This window comes from Phyllostomus discolor, chromosome 5, assembly GCF_004126475.2.
Source record: "Phyllostomus discolor isolate MPI-MPIP mPhyDis1 chromosome 5, mPhyDis1.pri.v3, whole genome shotgun sequence".
Lineage (NCBI taxonomy): Eukaryota > Metazoa > Chordata > Mammalia > Chiroptera > Phyllostomidae > Phyllostomus > Phyllostomus discolor.
Window position 1 is genome coordinate 143,061,794 of NC_040907.2, and position 24,308 is coordinate 143,086,101.

The 24,308-nt window shown below is 42.3% G+C and overlaps 1 long non-coding RNA gene across 1 annotated transcript in view; it reads left to right on the top strand.

Moving 5' to 3' along the window:
- Window positions 1-24,094, top strand: part of LOC118500851 — a 54,610-nt gene extending 30,516 nt beyond the window's left edge. Inside the window, exons 4-5 of the long non-coding RNA XR_004903435.1 lie at window positions 6,971-7,198; window positions 23,646-24,094. This is a non-coding gene — a long non-coding RNA (uncharacterized LOC118500851). The remainder of the gene's footprint in view (window positions 1-6,970; window positions 7,199-23,645) is intronic.
- Window positions 24,095-24,308: the final 214 nt, after the last annotated feature.

Genomic DNA, 24,308 nt, shown 5'->3' on the forward strand with positions numbered 1-24,308 from the left:
ATTTGGTCATAAGCCCATTATACCCTGAAAGCCCGTCTCTGGACAACTGGGAAGCCAGTGTGTGAAAGGACAGATGAGTTACGTTTTCTAGGAAAACTGCTGGGTGAAAGGCTTCTTGAGAAATTTCACACTGGAAATGGATACTCCTGCTGGTTATATTTCAAGGCAGATGATAACGAAATCGTTTCTTCTGGGGACATGCTCCCTGCCCTGTGTTTACAGTTTTCACTAGTGCAGGTGGCCCGAGATGCCTGGCATCAGAAATGCTCCTCCGCTGGTGATGAGGGGGGAGGAACGCCTCTAAGTCGTAGACAGAACAGAGTCATGTAACGGACAAAGATCTGCACCCATTACCAAAGGTGTAGATTTTCATGGTTTTGAAGTGTCTATTTGAAGAGGCAGTCATAATGGGGGTAGTGTTTGCATAATTTTAAAAAATTTACTCTTGTTCTGTTTCAGAAAAATCCAGATTTTGAGAAGCATGTTGCTGGGATGAAGTGGGCTAACATGTTGGTCCAGGAAGAAATACAGAAAAAAAAAAGAAAGAAAAAGAAACTCTTGGTGACTCTGAATATTCTCTTTTCTTTGGAGTCAGTTATAATTTTTGTGTCAGTTTTTATTAGAGTAATAGCAGACACAATCATAATGAAACTTTATTAAAGGCAGACAAATCCCTTAGAGAATCACTATCAGAAAGAAGAATAATTAAAAATGCTTCACTGAACCTGCTTTTAAAATCTCCAATGTTTAAATTATCCCTGTCTTTCAAAATGCAGCTTCACCCAGAAGAATGATTCACATTTAAAATTTTTCTTAATAATAAGAAATATCAAATCATTTTTACTCTTTTTAATTTTTAACATTGACTAAACCACCCTTCTCATGTTTTCACAGTTAAGGTCCTTATGATTATGTTGGGAAAATGTAATTTTGGTTATGTTCCTTTCAGAATTTGCTAATATGAAAAAAGCATTCTAAAAAATGATATGAGACTCAATCAGAGATAAAATTTTTCTTCAGTTCCACAGCAGATCAAAGCAGAATGGAATAGAATACTGTTCTTCCCTAATTTTGGCTAGGTGTTAAATAGTCCTCCTTTGGTACCCTCTTGTTTACTGTTTAGAACAAGGATACTATATGTAAAGTTTGTACCAATTAAGAGTTACATTTGTTTGCCAGTAACAGGTACAGCTGTGGTACCTAAACACATAGCGGTTTAATTCTCTTAAGTAAAAGCACAAAGGTAGGGCAGTTTTTGCTTAGTACGGTGACTACCCGGTGTCATCAGGAAACCAGGCTCCTTCTGTCTTCCAGCTGTCCACTCTTAGTTCGTGACTTTTAGTGTCAAGAACTCCTCATGGTCTAAAATGGCTGCTGGAGCTCCAGGCACTACGTTTGAATTCTCTTCAGGAAATAGGAGGAAGAACTTCTTGAAAAAACTCACTAATAACTTCTACTTAGACTGCATACTGCATTGGCCACCCCTAGCTGATACGGACTATAGTGTATTGTAATGTCAAGTTTTCCCCAAGGCATGTTCCCCAAGATTCTGTTAGTAAGGAGTAAAGAAGGACAGATTACCAGCAGCAGTCCCTGTCACCAGGTCTGTGTTTTAACCTGGCTGTTATCTAGTTAGGCTGGACTTTTCTTCAGCAACAAAGTAACCCCCAAATCTTGGCAGCTTAATGTTTCAAAGGCATCTTTCTGGCTCACACACAGCCTGATGTAAGTCCAGTGGCTCTGATGTGTGTAGCTCCCTCCACATGAAGACTGCTTCCTTTTATGGTCCCTCCTTGTCAGCGTGTGGCTTCTGGGGGCTGAGGTAAAGGGGCAGACATGACTGGAGGGTCTCACAGGGCCCTTTCACTGCCCCAGCATAGAAGTGACGCACATCACCTCTGCTTACCGTCCTTTGGCCAAAGGTAGTGATCCAGTCCCGTCCAACTGTAATGGAGCTAGGCAGTACCAGCATCCTCATGCCCAGGAAGGATTGTATGGTGATGACTTCTCCATCTATGCAATTCAGTTCTGATCTCTACCTAAGCCAGTTGGATTCAATAGGTCATAATGCAGAACCATAGCCTGTTTTTCAGCAACCATTAACCAAGTGGTTATTATGTACCAAACATGTTGTCAGATGCTTGGGGTATAACCGTAAAAAAGACTCAAATTCCCTTTCAAGGAATTTATTGACTAATAAAGAAGACTTAAGCATGCCTGGAGAATAATACTGGCAATAATAAAAGTAAAAATCAAGTGCTCTGGGAATGCAAAGTTGGGAGATTTCTTCTAGTTAATAATGCCCAGGGAAAGGTTTTTGGAAGAAGTGATATTTAAATGGGCCCTTGAAAGATTAGTAGAATTAACCTAGGTGACATGGTCCAATCAATAGCGTTTTTCTCATGGATTTTTTTTTTCTGGATTAGTAGGAGTGTTAGGCCATAATTTCAATGCCACCAGGGTCTAGCTATTTAATCTTGGACAAGACTTTCCCTCTTGTAAGATGAGAGAATTGTATAAAATGTCTGTTGCTTCTTTTGCCTCTACTAGTTTGGGATTCTCCAACTCCAAAACCAACATTATAAAGCCTAATGATGTGATTGTGGAACATACAGGCAATAAAACTTTCAAAACAGAAGTACAGTCAATGTTCAATGAAATACACTTGGAAAATAGAAAAATTAGAAAGAAGAAAAAAAATCCAAATATCAGTCAAAATGCATATTTCCTCATTTTATTGCTGTTTCTTCCAGGATTTTGCTTTTTAAAGATTTTATGTATTTATTTTTAGAGAGAGGGTAAGTGAGGGAGAAAGCAACGAAGAGAAACATCAATGTGTGGTTGCCTCTCTCACGCCCCCCACTGGGGACATGGCCTGGAACCCAGGCATGTGCATCGACTGGGAATTGAACCTTCAACCCTCTGGTTTACAGGCCTGTGCTCAATCCACTGAGCCACACCGGCCAGGGCTCTTTGAGGATTTTTCAAATACAGGCTTAAAGATTTTGTTCTACCTTTTTTCTTTTAAATATTGCTGCCAAATAGAGCATGGTCTATATTATAACATCCTTTATTCTCTTAGTATACTACCACAGGCATTTTTTCCATGTTACTTCAAACTCTTTAGAAACATGAGACAATGATATTCAGGTTCATTTCCATGCCTCCTTCTGATGAACTATTTGAAGGCCAGGTTTTCCTCATTGACTAGTGAAGCTTAGTAAAAGTGGAATAATATTGTAGTAACTTCTATTTTGTTAGTGGCATTGGGTGGCTTTTATTACAGTTTGTTCATTAAAAAAAAATTATAGCTCACATCTACTGGATACTAACTCTATAGCAGCAACCCAAACAAGTGCTTTGGATAGGTTATGGATTCAATGATTTCAGAAGCAGATATTATTGCCCTTATTTTGTGCATGAGAAAAATACAACTTGGAGAGGTTAAGGTTTCATACCCAGAAAGTGGCTGACCCAGGAGCCACACTCCATTCCTGTGCTCTGAGAGTCTGGATGACTACTGCACAGTACTGTCTGTCTTCATTACCAAGCCTCTTGCTTCGGGTACGGCAGAATTCAGCTTTCCACTGGGTCTTCCTATTGCCTGCACTATTCTTGCTGAGCCTCTCTTGGCTTTTAGGTCTGCATTACCTGTATTTTCGGTCAGGCTCTCCTAACTGGTAGCCTCTGGTGGATCCTCGAAGCTGGTAAAGGAAGTGGCAAGAAAACTTTCCTTCCCAAAATGCAGTTACAGTCTGGGAGTCCAGTCTCACTAGCCTGCCTTTTCCATGTGGCCATCCTCGACACAATCACAGCTATGGGGGATAAAATACGAGAGCTGACTGCCCAAGTCTCAGTCACATGACCACCCTCGGAGATGGTGGGGGAGAGGGTGGTAAATTTGAGTTCTGTCCAAATTTCCCGGACTGAGAGGGGGTGGGTGTTCTCCAAAGTACAACTAGATCACTTTTATCAAAAGAAGGCCAAATGAGTGCTGGGGGGTAAAACCAGCCACTGCCCTCCACGTTGGCTTCTGCAGTTTTTCTTCATAAAGTTGTTTTTTTTCCTCCCCTGCCTCCAAAAGAGCTTACACTTTGCCATGTGGTGTACCTCCCAAGAACACTTCACTTATGTCTTAGAAAAATAAATACACAGCCAATTTGCAGATTATACCTTCCTTAGTTCTCCTATAAATTATATGACTTGTTTTTGGCAAAGCCTGAAGTTGAAGCTGGCTTTCCCCCTCCCCACCCCACCAACTGGAAGAATGAGTGGCATTCACAGGAGTTGCATGTCCAAGGATGAATTAGCCCACCTGAAGGGGAGAGCTAAATTTATGGGAAGAATTGCAGCTTCTCAAAGAGTTCCAAGCATCAATGCCAGTGTGAGGAGCCTATGCACAAGTAGGAAATATATATATATTTTTAATTGAACCTGGGCCAAACCTTCACTTAAGGTATTTATAAAATTTGTGAATCTGGAGGAAACCCATTATGGTCACCTTAGCCACATTAAAATTCCAAAATTTTCTCAGCGTGTGTTCGATATAGTCAGAGAACATGTATAGAATTCCAGCAGTAGACAAACACAAATCCAGAAAACAAGCAGTCTGGGTTCTAGGCTCTACTCGGACCCAACCAGCAGGGTGGTCTCAGACTGGTCCCTTTGTGCCCCTGGTTCGTGGCCTCCTCCTCTAGAAACGAAGGATTCAGTTTATATGAATTACCAAGTAAGGGGGACCCACCCGAGCAGTCCCAGCTTGGGTATCAATTAGAAATACAACTCACTGGGCTGTTGAAACTGTTCATGAGAGTTGAACAAGTCTCAGGTGAGTCTTTTCAATATTGTTATTTCAAATCGTTTGGGAGTTTCTACTGCTGACCATGATTTGCGTGCTTAGTACCATGCCCTTCACTACCCAAATGTGCTTTAGAGAACCAATCGACTTTAACCATTTAAGGAAGTCCAGTTAATTTTATTTTGAGAACTTTTTGATTTTAACATTTCACTTGATATAACTGAAGGCACCTCAAAGTTTGAAAATTACTGGCTTAAATAATTCATTGTGTAAAAGTCTTGTGGTTTCAGAGTATCCTTTAGACTTAAGAACCCCTAGCCAAGGATGCTGGTGCTTGTTCAGTTTCTACCTGGGTCATTATACTGGAATTTGTTGACTGTATGATTTTTGGAGGGAAATCTGCCAAGTTTTCCTGCTATGTCTTAAAATGTATTTTAAAAAAACTTATCTATTAAAAATTGAATGAGATCCTCATGTATATTTATTCATTCACCACTTTAAAAAGATCCACCGAAGTGCATTATTGATTTTAGAGAGAGAGGAAGGGAGGGAGAGAGAGGTAGAGAGAAACATTCATGTGAGCGAGAAACATCGATCAGTTGCCTCTGGTTCACACCCCAACAGAGATCGAACCCACAGCCCAGGTGTGTGCCCTGACAGGGAACTGAACCTGGGACCTTTTGGTTTATGGGGTGACACTCCAACCAACTATCCCACACTGATCAGGGCTCATTCATCACATATTGAATGCATACTATCTACCAGGTGCTGTAAAAGAAATATGTTTCCTGACACAAACTTAAATAAATAGTTCTGGCAGGTGAAAGCTCTTTTTAAAGTGGAGGAGGCATAACTGGAAACTAATTTCTTTAAGGCTGATTCAATAAGATATAATTCTACCTGTCACCTCTAACATCCCTGTTTCTTATAGCCTTTTATATTTTAAAATTTTTGCATTGAAATATCATTCACATAACATAAAAAATTCACCATTTTAAAGCGTGCACTGTGGTGGTTTTTAGAATATTCACTCTGTTGTACAGCCATCGCCACCATCTACATTAATTCCAAACATTTTTACTGCCAATGCCATAAACAGTTGGTTTTATTCCCACCCTCTGACCCCTGACAAGTACTAATACTTTATATCTCTATGGATTTGCCTATTCTGAACAATTAAAAATATTTTAAAATTATAATTGACATAAATATTATATTTATTCTGGACATCTAATATAACGAAATCATACAATATGTGGCCTGTTTTGTCTGATTTCTTTCACTTAGCATTAGGTTTCCAAGGTTTATCCATGTTGTAGCTTGTAACAGTACTCCATTCCTTTTCATCGCCAAATAATATTCCACTACAGGGACATAGCACATCCACCCACTGATGCACATTTGAATTGTTTCCACTTTTTGGGTCTTGGAAATAATGCTGCTGTGAACATCTGAGTACAACTTTTTAAGTGAAGGTATGTTCTCAGCTCTCCTGGGCACGTATCTAGGAACAGTCCAACTTTTCCCAAAGTGACTGTTCCACTTCACATTCCCACCAGTGATTTACTCCTCTGGTTGTTTTTAATAGAACGTATCTGTAACCACCCCAGAAGTTAGGTCAGTAGTTTTCTTACCTCATACAGTTTACTGATGAGAACACTAAGGCAATCAACTGAAAAATGCTTCCCAGGCCAAGACTGTAGGTTTAATTCGCTTATTCAGCATTCATTGAGCCCTTATTCTGTTCCTGTGTTTGTTCTCAGTTCTGTGGATACAGAGATAAATAAAATATGTTGTTGGTGAGGATGTTGAATTTTGGGCCTGTGCAACTTCTTTTGGAATCTCTAAAAAAATGGTAAAGACTCCCACTGTGTGCCTTGGTTTAGACAGACTCTGCCCAGAATGGTAGGATTGGCTGAAACCAATATCCTTCCTATTGGAGGGTCCTCCTTAAATGCAGATCCAGGTTCCTAGCCTCCAAGGTAAACTATCAGTTCATGTTTTATCTTCCTAATGGAGGAAATGTGTGAACATCTGGCATTTGCTTTCTCAGAAATGAGCCATTTTATAGTAAAATCATCTAATCCCAGGATTTTGGAAATAAATATATAACTGAAGTTGAGAAAGAATAACAATCCTGAACATTGGTACAGTTCTGCACCTTTTCCACAGCCGCTTCGTGTTTGTTACCGTGTCTGCTCTGACCGCAGTCCTGCGCGGTAGGCCCGGCAGGCACGCGGGGTTTCCATCGCGTGGATGATACCGGAACCTCCGGGAGTGGAGAATTTGCACCAGGTCACATGAGTGAGCCAGAAAGAGACTCTTCACTAACGCGGTCACTTCTTGGACTAGAGCCAGCATATAACAGAGTTTTCATTGATGCATGAGGAAATGAGAAAAGTAAGGGTGAGTTATTGAGGTTTTCACATCACCAAATTTATTCAGTTTTAAGAACTGTCTTTTATTCTGAAATGAGGTACCTCTAATTTTTATGTTGGTGAAGGTCCCTTTTCTTTATTGAAATGAAGTGATAGTAGATAGTAACTTTTAATATTTATTTAGCAAAAAAAAAGAATGTTTACAACCTCAGTTAATTTTATTTTTTTACCTGTTTCATGAAACCTGCCTCCACAGGGTTACGTCTGGTCCAGACTTTCCTGTGTAATCACTGCTGTTTTCTCCTGAGCACCTTGTCAGATGTAAAGTAGAAAGTATACCCTCTTACAGATATGGCCATTTTTTCTATGTGCATTTGCCACCTGCAACTTTAATATCCAGTTTCCTGGTTTTCGGCTCAACCATCTTGGACTATTATATTCACAAATCCACAGACTGGTGGGAAAACATATGATCATGCAGGCAGAATGACTTAATCAGTCTTTTGGTTTTTAATTCTGAGTAAATATGACTTACTGTTCAGTTTGTTAATTATTCTTGTGAATTGGGGGGGGTTGGGTGGGGGTGGGGCATGACATTTTTAGCAAAGTGTAATTCGTTATATTTGAAAGGATGTAGCAATTATTCATTTTATGCATGGTTCTCCATCTGGTAGAAAGCAAGACTCAACCCAGACAGGTTAATTAACTTGCCCACAGTACATACCAATGAGAGGAACTAGATGTGGAAAGCCTTCTATTTCTAAATATTACTCATCAACTTTAAAATGTAATCGTGGGAACGACATGCGAATTACCCATGGAAAAATCCACTTGACTTTAGAAACATGGAGCAAAAAGATGCAGCAGGATCAAAGCATTCTCAAGTCCCTCTGGGTTGTTCCACAGGGGTTGCATGAGGGGAGGAGTTGCTGAGTGCCAGACACCTCCTGCTCTAAAGCAGCCTTCCGCAAAGTGTGAACGCTTGCCCCAGTCTTAGATGGGATAAGGGCACTGCACTCAAGTAAATCTGGAGACAGAGCAGGTCAATTTCGGTTCTGTAGAGTAGGATTTTTGGTTTAATTTATTATGGGACAAGGCAGATATCCGAGAGTGATAGAGCTGCGATGCTCGTCAAACTCTTTGAATAAAATCTACCTCACTTCTCTTGCTGCTCCTCCCTCCCTCCTCTGGTATGTCTCAGAACTAGTCTTCTCTAAATGGCGGTGTTTTATGTGTGCTCCATTTTCTTCTTTTTCAGTCCTCATAACAACATTTTAGGCAGCAGTAGTCACATCCCCATTTTACAGAGGGAGAACCCAAGGCACAGAGAGGTTAAGGATCTTGCCCAAGATCACACAGCAGCAGAACCTATATTCAGACCCTGAAAATATTATTTCCAAATCTAAAATAAAAATTATCCAAGTTTTGGTCCCTTTATTCAAATGGTAAGTATATCCATGCATCAGAGGGGGCCTGTGAATATCATGTCATGCTACCTTTTACTGCTAAGCATTTTTCTTCCTTGTCATCTTCCTTTCACCTAAGTACAGTGCGTTTCCTCATGTAAATGAAGTTAGTGATCTAACCTAGAAACTATCTTGAAAGTTTCCAATGCAGTTGGCTTGCTGGCGAGTCCATTCCAAATGTAATGAAAAGAGTTTAGAGTAAAACATCTGAGCCCACCTGTTTTTGGCACCATTTAAACAGTGTGACCTTGACGAGTTAGTCAACTTTAAGAGCCTTAACTTACTCATTTGTACATGGTGCGTCCTGCAAAGGAGTCAACCTGAGAATGTAAGTAAAGGCTCAGAAGAAGGCGGTGTAGGGCACACTCCTATGTGCACCTGTTTTTCTCCCCCACTCCTTCCCACCTCTCTCTCTCCTATTCAAATGCTCACGTATACTTGGTGCTTCCTCCAGCGAAGTAGATTTTGCCCTAGTTTACACTCACTTACAGCTTTATATGGACAAAAACGAAGATAAATCCCATGAGAAGCTGTGTGGAGTAGAACAATGAGTTCGGTGAGGAGACAAGTGTCAAATGTAATGTTCTCTTAGGAGATTGGAAACACCATTAAAACAAGAGAGTGGGTTTAAACAACCCGGAAATTGTCCCCAATGAGCATTTATACTAAAGGGAAGTGAAATTTTGAGATTAAAGACAGACACTGAAAATGAGTCCCATTTCCCACATGCTGTTGATTGAAGAAGTAGGAGAACTGTGCGCTGGTGGGGCCACTTCTGCTGCGTGATCTCAGCACCCACATCGCACAGGCCTCCAGAATCCGCCCACTCACCCCGGGCCCTCTTCACACAGCCTTAGTGATTTACCAAATGCAAGGGAATGCCCTTGCTTCTCCATTTAAAAAATATGAGTATGGATTATAATTCTTCCTACTACTAAAATATTTATCATCATAGGGAGAGATGGCCTCATATACTCAATAGCTATATATTCTTATGTCTCCTGGGCAAATATGAATGTGTTTAGTAATAACCAAATAACAACGGTGATGATTTGGAGAACTCAGCATTTAAACAATTCTCTAAAAGAACAAGGCATCCATATTATAGACAATTTTGAAAATAAGATGAAAAAATCAACCATGATTCTGACAGCTCAAATTTCTATTATTATTTTTGTATTTTAGATTTTAGTCTTTTCCTCCAGATTCAGACATTTTGCATGATTTCAGTCTTAGTATATGTGCCATTAGGTATATCATGGACCTGGGAATTTGCAGCTATGTTATTTATAGTTGTTATTTTAATGGCTTACATGGGAGAGGACAGTCTAGGTCCCTCTTAGGAATAAAGAGACAATAAAGGCACAATTATAATCATGTGACATCATTTGCTAAACCACATCCTTATTGGTTATTGTTAACCAGTTGTGTACAACTACAGATTATGCTGTCTCACAGTTAAGAACAACTTATAGCTACTAGAAACAGAGACCCAATGCTAGTATCTTAAACACATTAAAAGAAAATAAAAGCCAAAGGTAGGCTGTTCAGAGCTGATCTGGTGTTTGTGAGAAGACATCAGTGGCTTAGGCTGCTTCCGGTTTTCTGCTTTGCTATCATTTTTGCCTGACTTCCAAGTTCAAAGTTACAAAATGGCTACTTGAACTATAACCCTGATGTCTGAATTTCAAGCAAGAAGTAGCAAGAAGAGAAAAAGGCACAAGGTGTTCCTTCCTCACATCCACTGTCTATTCCCTTTTAAAGAGCCTTCCTAGAATTGCCACGCCAAAGCTGCTCACTAGTTGTGTGATCTTGGGTAAGTAACACAAACTGTCTGACCCTGTTTTTTTATCTTATAAATTGAGAGCAATAATTTTTACACCACAAAGTATATTTGAAGAATACTGTAAATCCAAAAATGCTATGCGAATGCAAGTGTTAATTAAAATAGCACTTGTTTTTCATGTTTGTGTTTTTCCACAAAGGAACACATTATAGGCATTTACAGTCATGCTCTCTCCCCATCCCAACATACATTTGTGAAGGAGAGAATGCAGAACAAGATCACATTCGGTTCATGCCAAAGAGCAGTCTGAGGACACTGAGATTCCAGACAGTGGTAGAAGTGGTCCAACCCCAAAGCTGTCTCCACATTCCTCCATACCTTTGCTGTCCGGGAGGGAAATATTATGTTGTAAAAATGTGCTACACTCAAACTCAGACGCTAAAACAGCTTGACACAGGCAGTTCCTCAAGAACTTACAGGCCTTCAGACCAGTGAACAAATTCTGCTGTGGGTAGAGTGGCCTGTTTTCTGTGATCAAAATTGTAAGCTCCCTGAGAGCTGGGAACCTAACTCTATTTACTGTTGCATTTTGATGCCTGACACCTAGAAGTTCTTCAGCAAAAATCTATTTATTAATTTTAGCCCTACTTTAAAGACTGAGAGTCAGTCTTAAGGGTGACTTATTTTTTTAAGTAATTTTTAAAAAGATTTTGTTTACTTATTTTTAGAGATAGGGGAAGGGAGAGAGAAAGAAAGGGACAGAAACATAAATGTGTGGTTGCCTCTCCTGGGCCCCCCACCAGGGACTTGGCCTGCAAGCCAGGCATGTGCCCCGACTGGGGATCAAACCAGTGACCCTTTGGTTCACAGGTCAGCGCTTAACCCACTGCGCCATACTAGCCAGGGCATGAGGGTGACTTATTTAAGCTATTGTGCCACTCAGCCTGTTATTTTTGACTGGAACGATGAACAACTATCTTGGGTTGAGGCATATTTTTGAATAAAAATAATTATGATGATAATTATAGGTAACCTATTGGGAATTTACTCTGTGTAGACACTTAGCACTTCATGTGATTTAACTAATTTAATCCTTCCTCTTATAGTAGGTGTTGTATCATATTTATTCTATGGAAGAAGAAACAGAAACTTAGAGAGAACAAGTAATTAGCACAAGGTCACAAAGTCATGAAGTTAGGAAAAGGAGAAACTGGCTTAAAATGACTAAATCTGAACATAGATATTCCTGGCAAATCACTGTTAAGCTTATCAATAGATTGTACATATCCTTCAAAGACCTTTATTTCATCTAATTCATTTATTCATAAATGACCCCCTTTAGGCAAATGACTTAGTTTCTTTAATACTGCTTCTTCATCCAAAGAATAAGAAAGTAATACTGCTCACTTCATAGAGTTTCTGTGAGTATTAAATGAGATAACACGTACCCAGTGCCTGGCACATAGAGAATGTTCAGTATATTTTAACCATCATTATTTCTGCTAGTTTTGTTAACTTGAACAGTATTTCTAAATTTGTGATATATATCATAATTGTCAGTGGATGGATTTTTTTCAAAATCTGTGTCCCAACTAGGTATTTTGAAAGAGCTCCCCAAATGACTCTGATTCATATTCTCTTGAGAATCACTGCTGAATGTGACCAATATCCATCAAAGAATTATTTTGTTCAAGACAATGCTATCTTCTAAGAGGGATGTAAGACGCATAATAGTAATAAATGTTATATAAAATAACTACATTACTATAGGAGATTAGATACAGGGGTTGTTCTTCCTCCACAGGGGGCAATCAGGAAGGCCTCATGGAGGTGATCACTGTTGGGCTGGGCTTGAGGGCTCAGCAAAGCTAGTTTGCTAAGGATGGTGGCAGGTTAGTGAGTGAAAGCAAGAGGCAGAGCCAGTGGTGACACTGTTGGGTGGAAGATAGGATCTTCTTTAGGGAGAGTTGGGAAATGAGACAAGATGGTTGACTGGAGTCTGAGGATGTAGGATCTTGAATTCTTGAACAACTGAGTTTGTACTAAATTTGGGGGACCATGACAAGCCACTAAACTGTTTTAAACCAGAGAGTGAGATGCTCAAAACTGTGCTCTCGTCAAGTGAATCTGGTGTTCTAATGAATTAGAAAGTGAACAACCTGGAAGCAAGAAACAAGCAAGTCCAGAGATATCTACTGCTTCAGCCAAGTCTCAAAATAAGAGCGTGGACCAGGCAGGGCATGGATAGGTGGTCAGGATGAAGAAACAGCTATACAAACCTAAAGACTGCTTGAATGGTGGGGGAGGGGTGGTGAGGGGAAGAAGAAGTGAAGATGACTTTGAGATTTGAGCCTGGCTGATGGGAAGAATGGTGCTGTGACCAGAAAAAGGGAAGTTGGGGTGTGAACTGGTTTGGGGGAGGTAAGAATGTGCTAAATTTGAGATGCCTGGGGACTTGGTACACTCATTGAGGAGTTAGAGGTGGAAATATGTAATTTAAAGGAGAGAGTAGGGCTATACACAAACAAGTGAAGGAAACAAAGTGAGTCATCTGCATTGTGGGTTGCTGCCTAGGGCCTCAGCAATGGGTGAATTCCGGGGGAAAAAGAGTAGAGTAGGGAGTCTTAGTTTAGGGTCTGTGGATGGGCTATTTGGGGTCTGGAGATATCAGTGAACACCTTAACATTTTAAGCAGAATATTATGTATATGAAAGAGTTCACAATTTCATTGGATTATTTGCTCTAAATAAGGTGAAGAACCATTGTTATATATAGAAAGAGTTAGACTTGTTACCAGTGGAGGTTCTTCTGCAGAGTCAGGAGAAAAGCATTTCTGGGACCCATGCATGGGAGGGTGATGTGTGGTGGTAAAATTTATTGAAATAGAAATAAAGGACCGTCCCCAGGTACCCAGTGTCTCCTCCATGCCCAGGTCACTCCGCTCTGCCCTGCTGTGGAAGAAGACCAGCCTTGCCTTTACTGTGCTGAGAAGAAGGGCCAGGGTTCAGAAATTCTGTGCCATTGGCCTGGCATTGGCAGGGCATCCAAAACTTTCATAGTTCAGTTGAGTCCATGCCAAAGTGTAGTCCAGCTAAGTCTATGTCCTCATCTAGCTAGCTTAGTCATTCTTCCCAGCTGCACCCTAGCCAGCGCTGTGCTGCCATACCCAGGCCTGCACTTGGATCTGCCTGGCCGCCAGGCCCATAGGACTGCTGGACCCACATGACTGCTATGAGAGAAATTGCACAAGCAGGTGAATTTGTGCTACCAAGAAGGGCCTTTGTTAAGCTTTGATTATGCTACCTCAGGCTTAGGAGAGATCAGTCTTTCTTTCAAATTAACCAATCTCTTTTCTGGCTCTTTGTGGGTTTTTGCTGGGCTCTCCCCTTATCCAGTCCAATCTTTTTTGCAGGCTAGATTCCTCATTCTCATCGTCACCTCTTGGCTCCTACTGTGCATGCCCTAAATTAGAAGGACATTCTCTTGTGCCATCTTGGTTTCTACTGTGCATGTCCTGAAGTTCTGCTGCATCATCTGGTTTTTACTATGTACGTGCTCACCTCCCCCTGTGCCATCTTGGTTTCTGTTGCGCATCTGCACAGCAGAGGAATTTCCCCTTTACTGGTTCTTCTTCCCCTTGGAAATCTGTGGAGAACAGATTGGTGATTCCCTGGGGAGACTGGAAAGCCTGTACTTCCTCCCTACATGGGGGGTGGGTTGGAGACGGGGGTGGAGGGTGGGGGCATGAAGAGATGTTAATTCCCTTGTGGGGATTTGGCTATCCCCTGGAGTTGTGAAGCTATATCTTCTGACCTAATTAAGCATAGCCAGTTTTGCTCCTTTTCCTTTATTAATGTCTAGCTACTTAAGCTAACAGACTGTGATGGCGCTGTTAGAATTTTTACATAGCAGGTATTGTATACAATAACCCAGCCAGTTTCCACTCTACATTCTGACTCCCATACCTCAGACTGTGGTGGTCTTGACCATGGCAGACTTATCTTAAGATCAGGATTATCTTAAAAATGTTTCTTTTTGCCATGACAATGCAATGGGGTAAGAATAAATAAATGGTCCTGAGAGAACTAGATATCCACATGTAAAAGAATAAATCTGGACCCTCTACCTATACCATATTCAAAAGTTAATTCAAAGTTGATCAAAAGTCTAAATTTATAAGAACCAAAAGTATAAAACTCTTAAATAAAATCACCTTCTAGGATGTAAATCTTTGTGACCTTGGATTTACGTAGTGATTTCTTAGACATGACACCTGAGGCACACTAAATCCAAAAATATATTAGACCTTATCAAATTCTAACCTTTTTTTCAGGGATACTCTCAAGAAAGTGGAAAGATAACCCATAGAATGATAGAAACAATATGTGCAATTAAAAATGGCAAAGAATTTGAATACATATTTCTCCAAATAAAATAAATACATGAAAAGAGTGCTCAATATCATTAGTCATCAAGGAAATGCAAATCAAAACATAATGAGACACCACTTCATACTCACTTGTTTGGCAGTTATCATCATCATCATCATCACTATCATCAACAATAACAGATAATAACATGTTGGTGAGGATGTAGATAAATTAGAATACTCACACTTTGCAGAAATTTAAAGTGATAGAGCCACTTTGAATAAACAGTTTGGCAGTTGCTTACAAAGTTAAATATAGTTACCATATGACCCAACAATTCCACTCCTAAGTATATGCGTATATCCAAAATAATTGAAAACATATGTTCACACAAAAGCTATACATAAATCTTCATAGCAACATTATTAATAAAGCCTGAAAATGGAAACAACCCAAATGTCCATCAACCAATGAATGGATAAATAAAAGGTGGTATAGTCATACAATGGAATATTATTTAGGAACAAAGAAGATGAGGTATTGATACATGCTGCAATATGCATGGACCTTGAAGATATTAAGCTAAGTAAAAGAAGCCAGACACAAAAGGCCACATATTATATGATTTCACTTCAATAAAATATCTAGAATAGGCAAGTATATTGAGACAAAAAAAATAGCTTAATGATTGACAGGAACTTGGGGAGGAGGCAAACTGGTGTGATGGCCAGAAGAATGGGAAATGATGGCGAATGGCTATCGAGTTTCTTTTCAGAGTGATGGGAATGTTCTGGAATTAGTGGTGTACAAACTTATGAATATACCACAAATTGCTGATGAATTTTATTGTATGTGAAATTATATCTCAAGGAAAATGTTCTTCTGCCTTTTCTGATTCTGGTTTTCCTTCAGTGGAATAGAAATAATGACCAAGATCCAAGAAGCAGAAATCCCGTGAACAAAGTCACAGAGACAGGAAAGCAGAGACAGATTTCAGGGAATACTGGATTTGGTTAGAACATAGGTGTATGCACGGAAGAATCAGGAGATGAAGCCAAAAAGGTAAGTTGGGGCCAGAACATCAAGTCAGTCGGTTGCTGAATGAGTCACATATTTATAAGGGCTTGCTTGGCGCCAGAAACTACTTTGAGTGCTTGAACAAAAAGACCCAGTCCCTATACACACAGGGCTCAGCAGTGGACTCTGGTGACATTAAACAAATATTTAATTCAAATTCAATTACACAATTAACCAGGGTGTGAAGGGCTGGAAGTTCATAGTGCTAGGGAACATTTGATGATGGACGCCTCTGGTATGAGGGAATCTAGGACGTTTTCCAGGGAAGGAGAAGGATTAACCTGAGAAGGGTCTAACCTCCAGGCCAGTGGATTTTGATTCAATGTGCAGGCAATTGGGAGCCATTAAAAGGGATTGTGCCTGGAGAGATATGTAATCAGAGCAATGCGACAGGAAGATTTAGCCAGTGGTGGTTCTTAAACTCACCACACAAGGCTCTTTGGTATGCCAATCTTGCCCAAACACCTTGCTCTGCCAGCAAAGCAGGGGCAGGAAGAACATTTTTTCAACAGTGACCGTTGGTGGGCCGTGTTTGGAGGAGCTGCCGTTATAGTTCATCCTCCCAGATGCTGTTGGACAAAGGACATGTGTGACCTTTCATGGGGACGTGAAGGACTAGCACAGCAGGACTCTCTTCCTCCTCATTGCAGAAAGCAATTAAACAAGGGCCCTTCCTGGATTTTAGTTTTTCTTTTTTGGTCAGGCAGATAGAAACATGATCATACGGCTTCATATCCTAAGGTCACTTTTTTACCTTGAATTTGCCCCTTGAGTTTGTGAAAATGAGCTGCTAGACCATGACATGTATATCCTTTAAGTGTGTGTGTATGTGTGTGGCCTGTGTCAGGGAGAGGCTCAGAACAGAGTGGGGAACAGTATTATTAAACAAATTCTCTCTTCTCTCTCTCTTCTGTCTCTGTCTCCTGCCCCCCTCCAGCTCTGTGGAAGGTGCTGGAGGAGGGGCACAGAGGAGGATGACATGTGACTGTGGACTCAGAGAATAGCCCAGCTAGTGAGGGACACAGTTCTGACACAACTATAACATGTACCAAGGACTATGGAAGCTCAAGCGATGGAGAGGCTAATTTTCCACAGATAGAGAAAGTATCCCAGTGGGCAAGAATTCCCATGTCAACTTCAGACTGCAAGCTCCTAAAAGACAAGGGCTACATTCTCCCTTTCATCCTCAGAGCTCCTGAGAGGCCCTCGGGCACTGTGGCTCCTTGATGAATTTACTGACTCACTGACAAGTCCTGCAGACCTTTGCTTCCTGGAGGTATCGGCATGCTGATCTCTGAAGCCCCTTCTTTCACACTGGACAACTCTGTTTCTAAGAACAGTGTTCATCGGGCTATTTGGAGCAATTCTTGCCTTTATTTAATTTTTAAAATCATACTGTTGCAAGGAAATCTTGGTGAAAATAGCAAACTCCCAGCCTGGCTTTTTCACTCAGGTCCTCTTGCTTCCCTAGCCCTGCATTCTCACCCACAGCACCGCGGAGATTTCTAAGTGTCTGAAATCTACTACTTCCTGGGCAAGTCAGCTCATTGGAGAGTTGGAATTTGGCCTGCGGCCTGGGCTACTGACATTTCTTTTTTTCCTAGAATTGTCCTTTTTGAAAAGGAGGGTGACCCAGCCAGTTGGGTTGAACACAGCACTTTGAAAAAGTGGGAGCTTGGGAATGGGGGAACATTGAGGAGTTGCCTCGTTTAGTCATCAGGGTGCAAAGATGTCAAGTCACCTGACTGCCCCATTGTACTTGTTGCTACTGGTTCCTTTTGTTTAAAAAAAAAAAAAACCAGTATAGTGGCTGTTTGCTAAAGAAGCTTTTGTTCAGTGGGGAAAAAAGGGCTTCTACCTTAGAACAGGAAAGGCGTCAGCAATGGAAGGAGAAAGTGCTGGGCCGTCTCGTTACAGAGCCACCTGGTGGCTCTCTGCTGCAAGCGCTGCTCCTGGAGCGGCCTCCCTGTGGGCTAGGCTCGCTCACTGTTTCTCAGCCAGGAGGAATGACTTCCCCCCAGCTCAGGAAAGAGACTCCTCCCACTCCGTGAAGGTGTATCTGATGGCTGCCCACTCTGATTTTCCTTAGTGTGACTTTCAGGAGCTCGCAGGACCTGCCCCTGGGCTTCCTGCTCACTTCTCTCCCTCCATCTCCAGACGTGATTCTGCAGCTCCAGGCCCACTGGCCCTCCTGCCTTCCCCAGGGCCTTCGCATTTCCTTCCCTCCGCTCGGGATGCCTTTCTCCAGCATCTTCTTCTTCTTCTTTTTTTTTTTAAGGGGAATTTTTAAAAATTATTTTATTTTTTAAAATTTTATTTTAATTATTGTTCAAGTACAATTTTCTATCTTTTACTCCAGCATCTTCTTAAGACCGGCTCCTTCTCTTTGCTCACATTTCAGCTCAAGTGAACTTTCCTCAGAAAGACCTTCCTTGACTACTCTCTCTGTAACAGCCTCTACACCAAGTTGTTCTTCATCACAGTTCTTTGCTTTATTTTACTCATAGGCTATTTAATAACATCTAAAATGATCTCATTCATTCATGTACTTTTCCCTTGTTAAGTCTGTAAGAGCAAGGCCTTGTCTGTTTCATATCTGTATCCCTAGCTTCAAAAAAGAGTCTGGTTTGTATTTGGTGTTCAGTCAATATAAGGAGAAATAAAACTGGAGGGGTAAAACATGAAAAGGCAGAAGCTATAGAGCCCAGGTGGGTCTGTCTGAGATTGTGCGGGACTCCTCATTCCCTGTTTCTTTCCTAATAACAATTTATCAAAAGGTCTATTTCCATGGCTAGCATCCATTTTTCTTTGGGATTATATTTTGGTTGCCAGGAATTTGGTTCTTTCTCGCCATCCAACTCTGCTCCCTCCCTTTCTCGGTCTAGTTTTTCCTAATGTATAGTCACACACTCTTAATAGCTTTAACAGGGGTTGTATTTATAAGGAAAAGCCATCTTCCATCTTCAAGGCGCCACGGTTCTCAGACATTTCCAAATATTCGATGTAAAAGCATTGAACCATCAAGAGAAATTCATAGCTCATCTGGTCAGTTTCCCTCACTGTACAGAGCACTTGGAGTGCTCGTCCACGCCCCTTTGCAGCCGGCAGCGGCCTCTTCTTCTGATGGTGGCTTTTCATTTCCTGGCCAGCAGCCATGACTCAACCTGCTTGGCTTCTTCAAGAAAAAGCCCTCAGATTCCAGGGGCACCCGCTTGTTGTTAGCCAGCTTTCCCCTGCGTCCAGGCCCAGAGCTGGACAACTGCTCTCCCTTGGCCTCTTCATTTTTTGTACAGATGTGTGAGTGCGTGTGCATGCACACACATACACACTCGGGGGCTTCCTTCTCAGTGACATCTGGAAAAGATGAGCTTAAAACCACCCATCTGATATGTTGTTAACATCTAGAAATTTCTCCAAATTTTGGGGGGTTATTTTCTTGTGATCACCTCTGACTTCTAACTGCTATTTTTTTTTTGGCATGCCTTTGTCCTTTCTGTTATTCTGGTCCACATCTGCTTCATACCAAAAATTGAGCCTCATCTTTGAGTTCCGCCCTCACAAACAAACAAACAGACAGACAAACAAATAACCTCACTCACACATGGAATTTTGTAGAGAAGATTTTACAGCAGATATGAAAAGAAGATGGAGGAGCTTTTATTATAATAGGACACAACGGCATGTTGAACAATGACATATAAGTTCTGGACTCCCGCCCTGGGGTTTTGTTGTGGTCAGTCTCCCCCACAGAGAGCCCCAAGCTCCCCGTGTTGCTGGTCCCCTCTCTTCATCATCTTTTTTTTCTCATCCCTTCCTTCCTCAGTTCTCCCCACCAATTCCAAATCTTCTTATTAATTATGCAGAGCAACTCACTCTGCCCCAACCACGCTTTTCATAGTTTGCTCTGGGCCCATTTTGCCTATCCAAAGCCATCAAGGTACTCAGCAGATCCAAAGGGTCTCCTATTTGAAGAGCCACTCTCCTTAGAAGGCAACTGTGTTTAAACAACACTTCCCTTCCTTTGCAAGTGAGCTCCCCAAAGAAAGGCCCATGGGAACCTGATGCCGTGTGTGTTATCTGAAGGAAGATGCCACAAAATACCAATGCTAGTGTTGGCTTTTCAGAGGCCCACTCGTTGTCTCCTTACTGCTCCACTGTGAGATGGCAAATGGCTTGAGGATCTGAATGGGCTGCTGAAACCAAGCCACCAAAGCTTCTGGAGTAGCTTTATCTCCAAAGGAGAGCTAAGAGTCTGTGCCCCCTGAGGCCTGTTTGCTGTGGTAGTGGGCATGTCTTCCCCCTAGTTCTTCTTAGGTGAGCTAGCAGTTTTCATGAGCTTTTCTCAGCCTGGAATTTCAGGAAAAGGAGAAAGAAAGCATCTTTCCACCTTTTATAATGGCAGTGGGAGAGCTGCGCTGGTGGAAGAGGGTTCACTGGGACTGGAGTTCTGTTTTGAGCCAGATGTGCTGTAGAGAGAACCCAAGAATGACAAGGAAATTGGAGTCATAGACCATGCGAGCTCAGAGTCTGTGGGGAACCTGTAAGAAGCAGCCCCTCACTTGGTAGCTGTGACATCCTAAGTCCAGAGCAGTAAAGTGACTTACATGCTCAAGGTCACATGTCAAGGCTGTGTCATTTATGGTCCATTGTTCAGCTTGGTTAGGGAAGCAGAAATCCCCTTGTTCTGCCCTGGCTTTGGGATCAGCCCACGTAAGGGGTGTCGGGGCTGCTCTAGAGAACCCTCAGCTCTTTGAATCAAGGAAAAATGAGTCAACTGCTCATTCTTTTTAGCTCTTGAACTTTAAAAATCTGAGTTGTGGTTTAGTATTTGAGGTGGTATGTGCGTTTGGTGAGGGGGTGGAAGGTGACAGGGAGGATTCAGAAGATGGTGATTAGGTTCTTTGAGATGTCTAGTGGAGGAGGAAGAGCATAGAAAAGAGGCGGGCTCTCCTGAGCTGCTGGAATAAAGAAATGTAAATGGGTCAGTTTGATGTCAGCTCTCTCGATCCTGGACTGCAGCGCAAATCGTATCCAGTTGAGTTTTTCTTTGTTAGAGTGACTGCTATGTAAACTGAAATCAGAGAAAATAAATTACTGCATAGAATTGTTTGTGACAGAGAATCTGTTGTGACCAATTTAATTCAGCTCAGTAAGTACTTCTCAAGCATCTAGTGTATGCCCAGCACAAGGCCAGATGTGTTGTGGGAACAGAAAGAAAAGCTTTCCAGTATTACCACATTCAAGACCAGACCATTTCATTAAGAAAGCAAGAGCCATCTATGTAGAGCGGACAGAAAATGAGATTGAGAAATCTCAATGCCAAAAGTACAGACAATACGTGATCTGGAAAGTCATGAGAAAAGGGGGTCAGGAGGAGGGTCACCAGGAGGTAGAACTTGAGCAAGAGTGAAAGCTGCTTGTTGTGGGGGTTGTGCCTTCCTCCTGCAGGCAGTCCCTAGTGTGAAGCTGTGCCGTAGCAGGTGCTCAATAAAAACCTCCTAGTACTGGAGAGGGAAGGGTGCACCGGGCCAGAGGAGCAGATGTGGAGATGATTAGAGGTCTGCAGGGATCAGACCAATCCAGCGGAGCAGACAGGGTATGGGATGGACTTGCAGGGAGGGTGGGAGGGCTGGAATGTCTCCAGATGCAGAGTTTGCACTTGTTCTGAGGCCCTGGGGACCCACAGGAGAGGCAAGATGCTTTGGGAAGCATCTTCCGATAAATATATTTGTCAGAAGGATGAGTTAAGTGAATCCAGCAGGGGAACAAGTTGGATGCAGGGGGTTTGGGCGAAGTGACCTGGTGCAGCCGTGGCACCACTGTGCACTCGGGCTTGTGGGTTAGGAAGAAAGGGTGTTCGAATGGCCTCTGCTTTTTTATCCTCTTTGCCTTGGCTTCTTAACAATCCAAGTGCACAGTTGTCTGTGCATTCTCTTTCAGGTCAACACTCTAGGGAATGCATCTGAGGGGGGTGTGCAGGGTGGACACTTGGAGGACGAGAAACCTTTTGGTTCCAAGAATTCAGGGACTGAAGATGTGGACCAGGGTGGTGACAGAAGAGGCAGCAAAGAAAGGGAGGATTCATGTGATTTGGAAGTGGTTCTTAGGATGCTCACAGGTAACCCAATGGAGTAGGAGTTTGCATAGCGGGTTTAAGGGGAAGAGATATTTTTTTAGGCAGTGGTGTTTGGGGTATGAGGTGACTATGAGATGTCTTAGAAGTAGCCAGAAATAGGATAAGAGGTTGGCAGGTGAGGCAAAGTAGGTAAAAGTGGGAGCCTTGGGGTCAGACAAGGGGTGGCTTTAAATCCTATCTCTAATGTGTACCACTTGTATGACCTTGGGCATGTGACTATGGAAGAGTGACAAAGTCATCCAGTCTGAATGGGACTTTCCCAGTTTTAGCACTGAAAGTCCCATGACCCAGGAACTCCCCAGTGCCTGGAGGACAGGGACAGCTTGTCTGGGACTGTCCTGGTAAGAAAATTGCAAGTTCCATGTCCTGGGAACCTCCTTAGTGGTTGGCAAACTGGGATGGTTGGTGAACCTACTTATCCAAATTTACCTCCATCTGAAGAGTAGAGATATTAACGGCACCTTCTTCAGAGCATTGTATGGGTTAAATGAGATAGTATGTGTCAAATACTCAGCACAAAGATCAGCAGAAAAAGATATAAAATAAATTTGTTTATCTATATATAATAAATATATTTGTCAGAAGGATGAGTTAAGTGAATCCAGCAGGGGAACAAGTTGGGTGCAGAGGGTTTGGGCGAAGTGACCTGGTGTAGCCGTGGCACCGCTGCCGAGTGGGTGGCTCTGTGGACTGAACTTGTGCGTTGGGATTCTACTTGTATCTGTAAAAGGGGGTTTGCCAAGAAAATTAGCAATGGAAACAAAGACAATGTTAGCCATTGAGCAGGGCAAACCTTAGCAGAAGCATTTACATTTTAACAATGCTTATGCTAATCATAAGTGAAAATATACCTTCACTAGAGGATTTCTGAGGTTCTCTAAAGGCCAGAATCTCTGCTCTCTGGCTTAGCTGATTCTGTGGTTGTATGTGCTCAATGAAATAAAACCACATTTTGTTTCAGTATTTATTCATTCACCTGTTCAACAACAATTGTTTTAGTATTTGTGTGTGTGTGTGTGCTAAGCACAGTGCCAAGCTCTGTGGAGGCTACTAAAATATGAGAAGTAGTCTGTTTTCTTAGAGAATTCACGATATAATTGTTTTATCTTTACAAATATTTTTCTTATTTAAACTTCAACCAACCCCTCCCCCCACCCGTTATTCTTTGCTCACTAGCATGGTGGCCTTTTGATAGCTTTACACGACCTTTAAAGTCCTAGAAGCCAGAGAGAAATCACCAAGTCCCCATCAGGGCATGTTTAGGAGATGGGTTGGGAACAGAAAGCTAGACGAGGAGAGAAAGTGAGAGAATGAGGGAAACTGAGGGGGGAGAGGAGGAAAGACAGGGGAGGCAAAGAAGGGGCAGTAGAGAGGAGGGGAGCAGAAAAGGAGGTTCGCGTGAAGGGGCCTGAGTCGGGGAAGCAGAGAGAGCAGCAAGAGGACCAGGACAGGAGAAGAGAAAGCACTAGTGTCCGGGTCGTTTGGGGAGAGACGAGAACCAGGAAAGAGGCTATGAGGAGACTCCAGGGAGGTGCTCGCTAACATTCATCACCCCCCAATTGAATAAGATGTTGAAATGACACACGTGAAGGGTTTTTTGTTTTAATTGTGATTTTTTTTTTCTTTAACCGCAGCTAAGAGGAAACCAGAGTGAAGATCAGACCGTGGTGACGAGATGATGGGGTCCCCAACCCCCACGTCAGCGTCAGCTTCGCCTCTTCTCCGTGTGGTCTGGGGTTGTGTCTCGCGCTGCTGTGGGCGGGCGTTACTGCCTACAGCCCTGGCGTGACTCCAGGGGAGCAGGACCCTGCGCTCCCATGACCGGCGGAGACTGAGGCCCCTGACGGAGGCCACCTCCTCCAGGAGTTGACAAGTCCCCTGAGCTTTGCAACCACTGCTTCCCCAAACTGCTTCCTCCTCAGAACCGCTCTGGTGCAACCTTGACGCCACCCTTCCTCTTCCTTCACCTGAGGAGGCAAAGCAGGGTCAGGCGAGAACCTTTGCTTCCCCCTCTTTTCTTTCATTCGTCATTAGCATTCACCCCCCTGATCCATTTTCGGTGTTGTATATCCCTGAGGCTTTCATAAAAGAAGAGATTTGGGATACAAAATGCATAAAACACCCTCGCTCCCCAACACCCCTGGCCTCAGACTCCAAAAAGGAAGAGGTGTGTGTAAATAATCAGTTCACTCTGCCTTGGAGAATGACCAGGCTGGAAGGGCCTGCAGAGAATATAACTGTTAGCCAAGAGCTGTGGACCAGAACGTTGAAAAATTCCATGATCTGAGCCAAGGGAT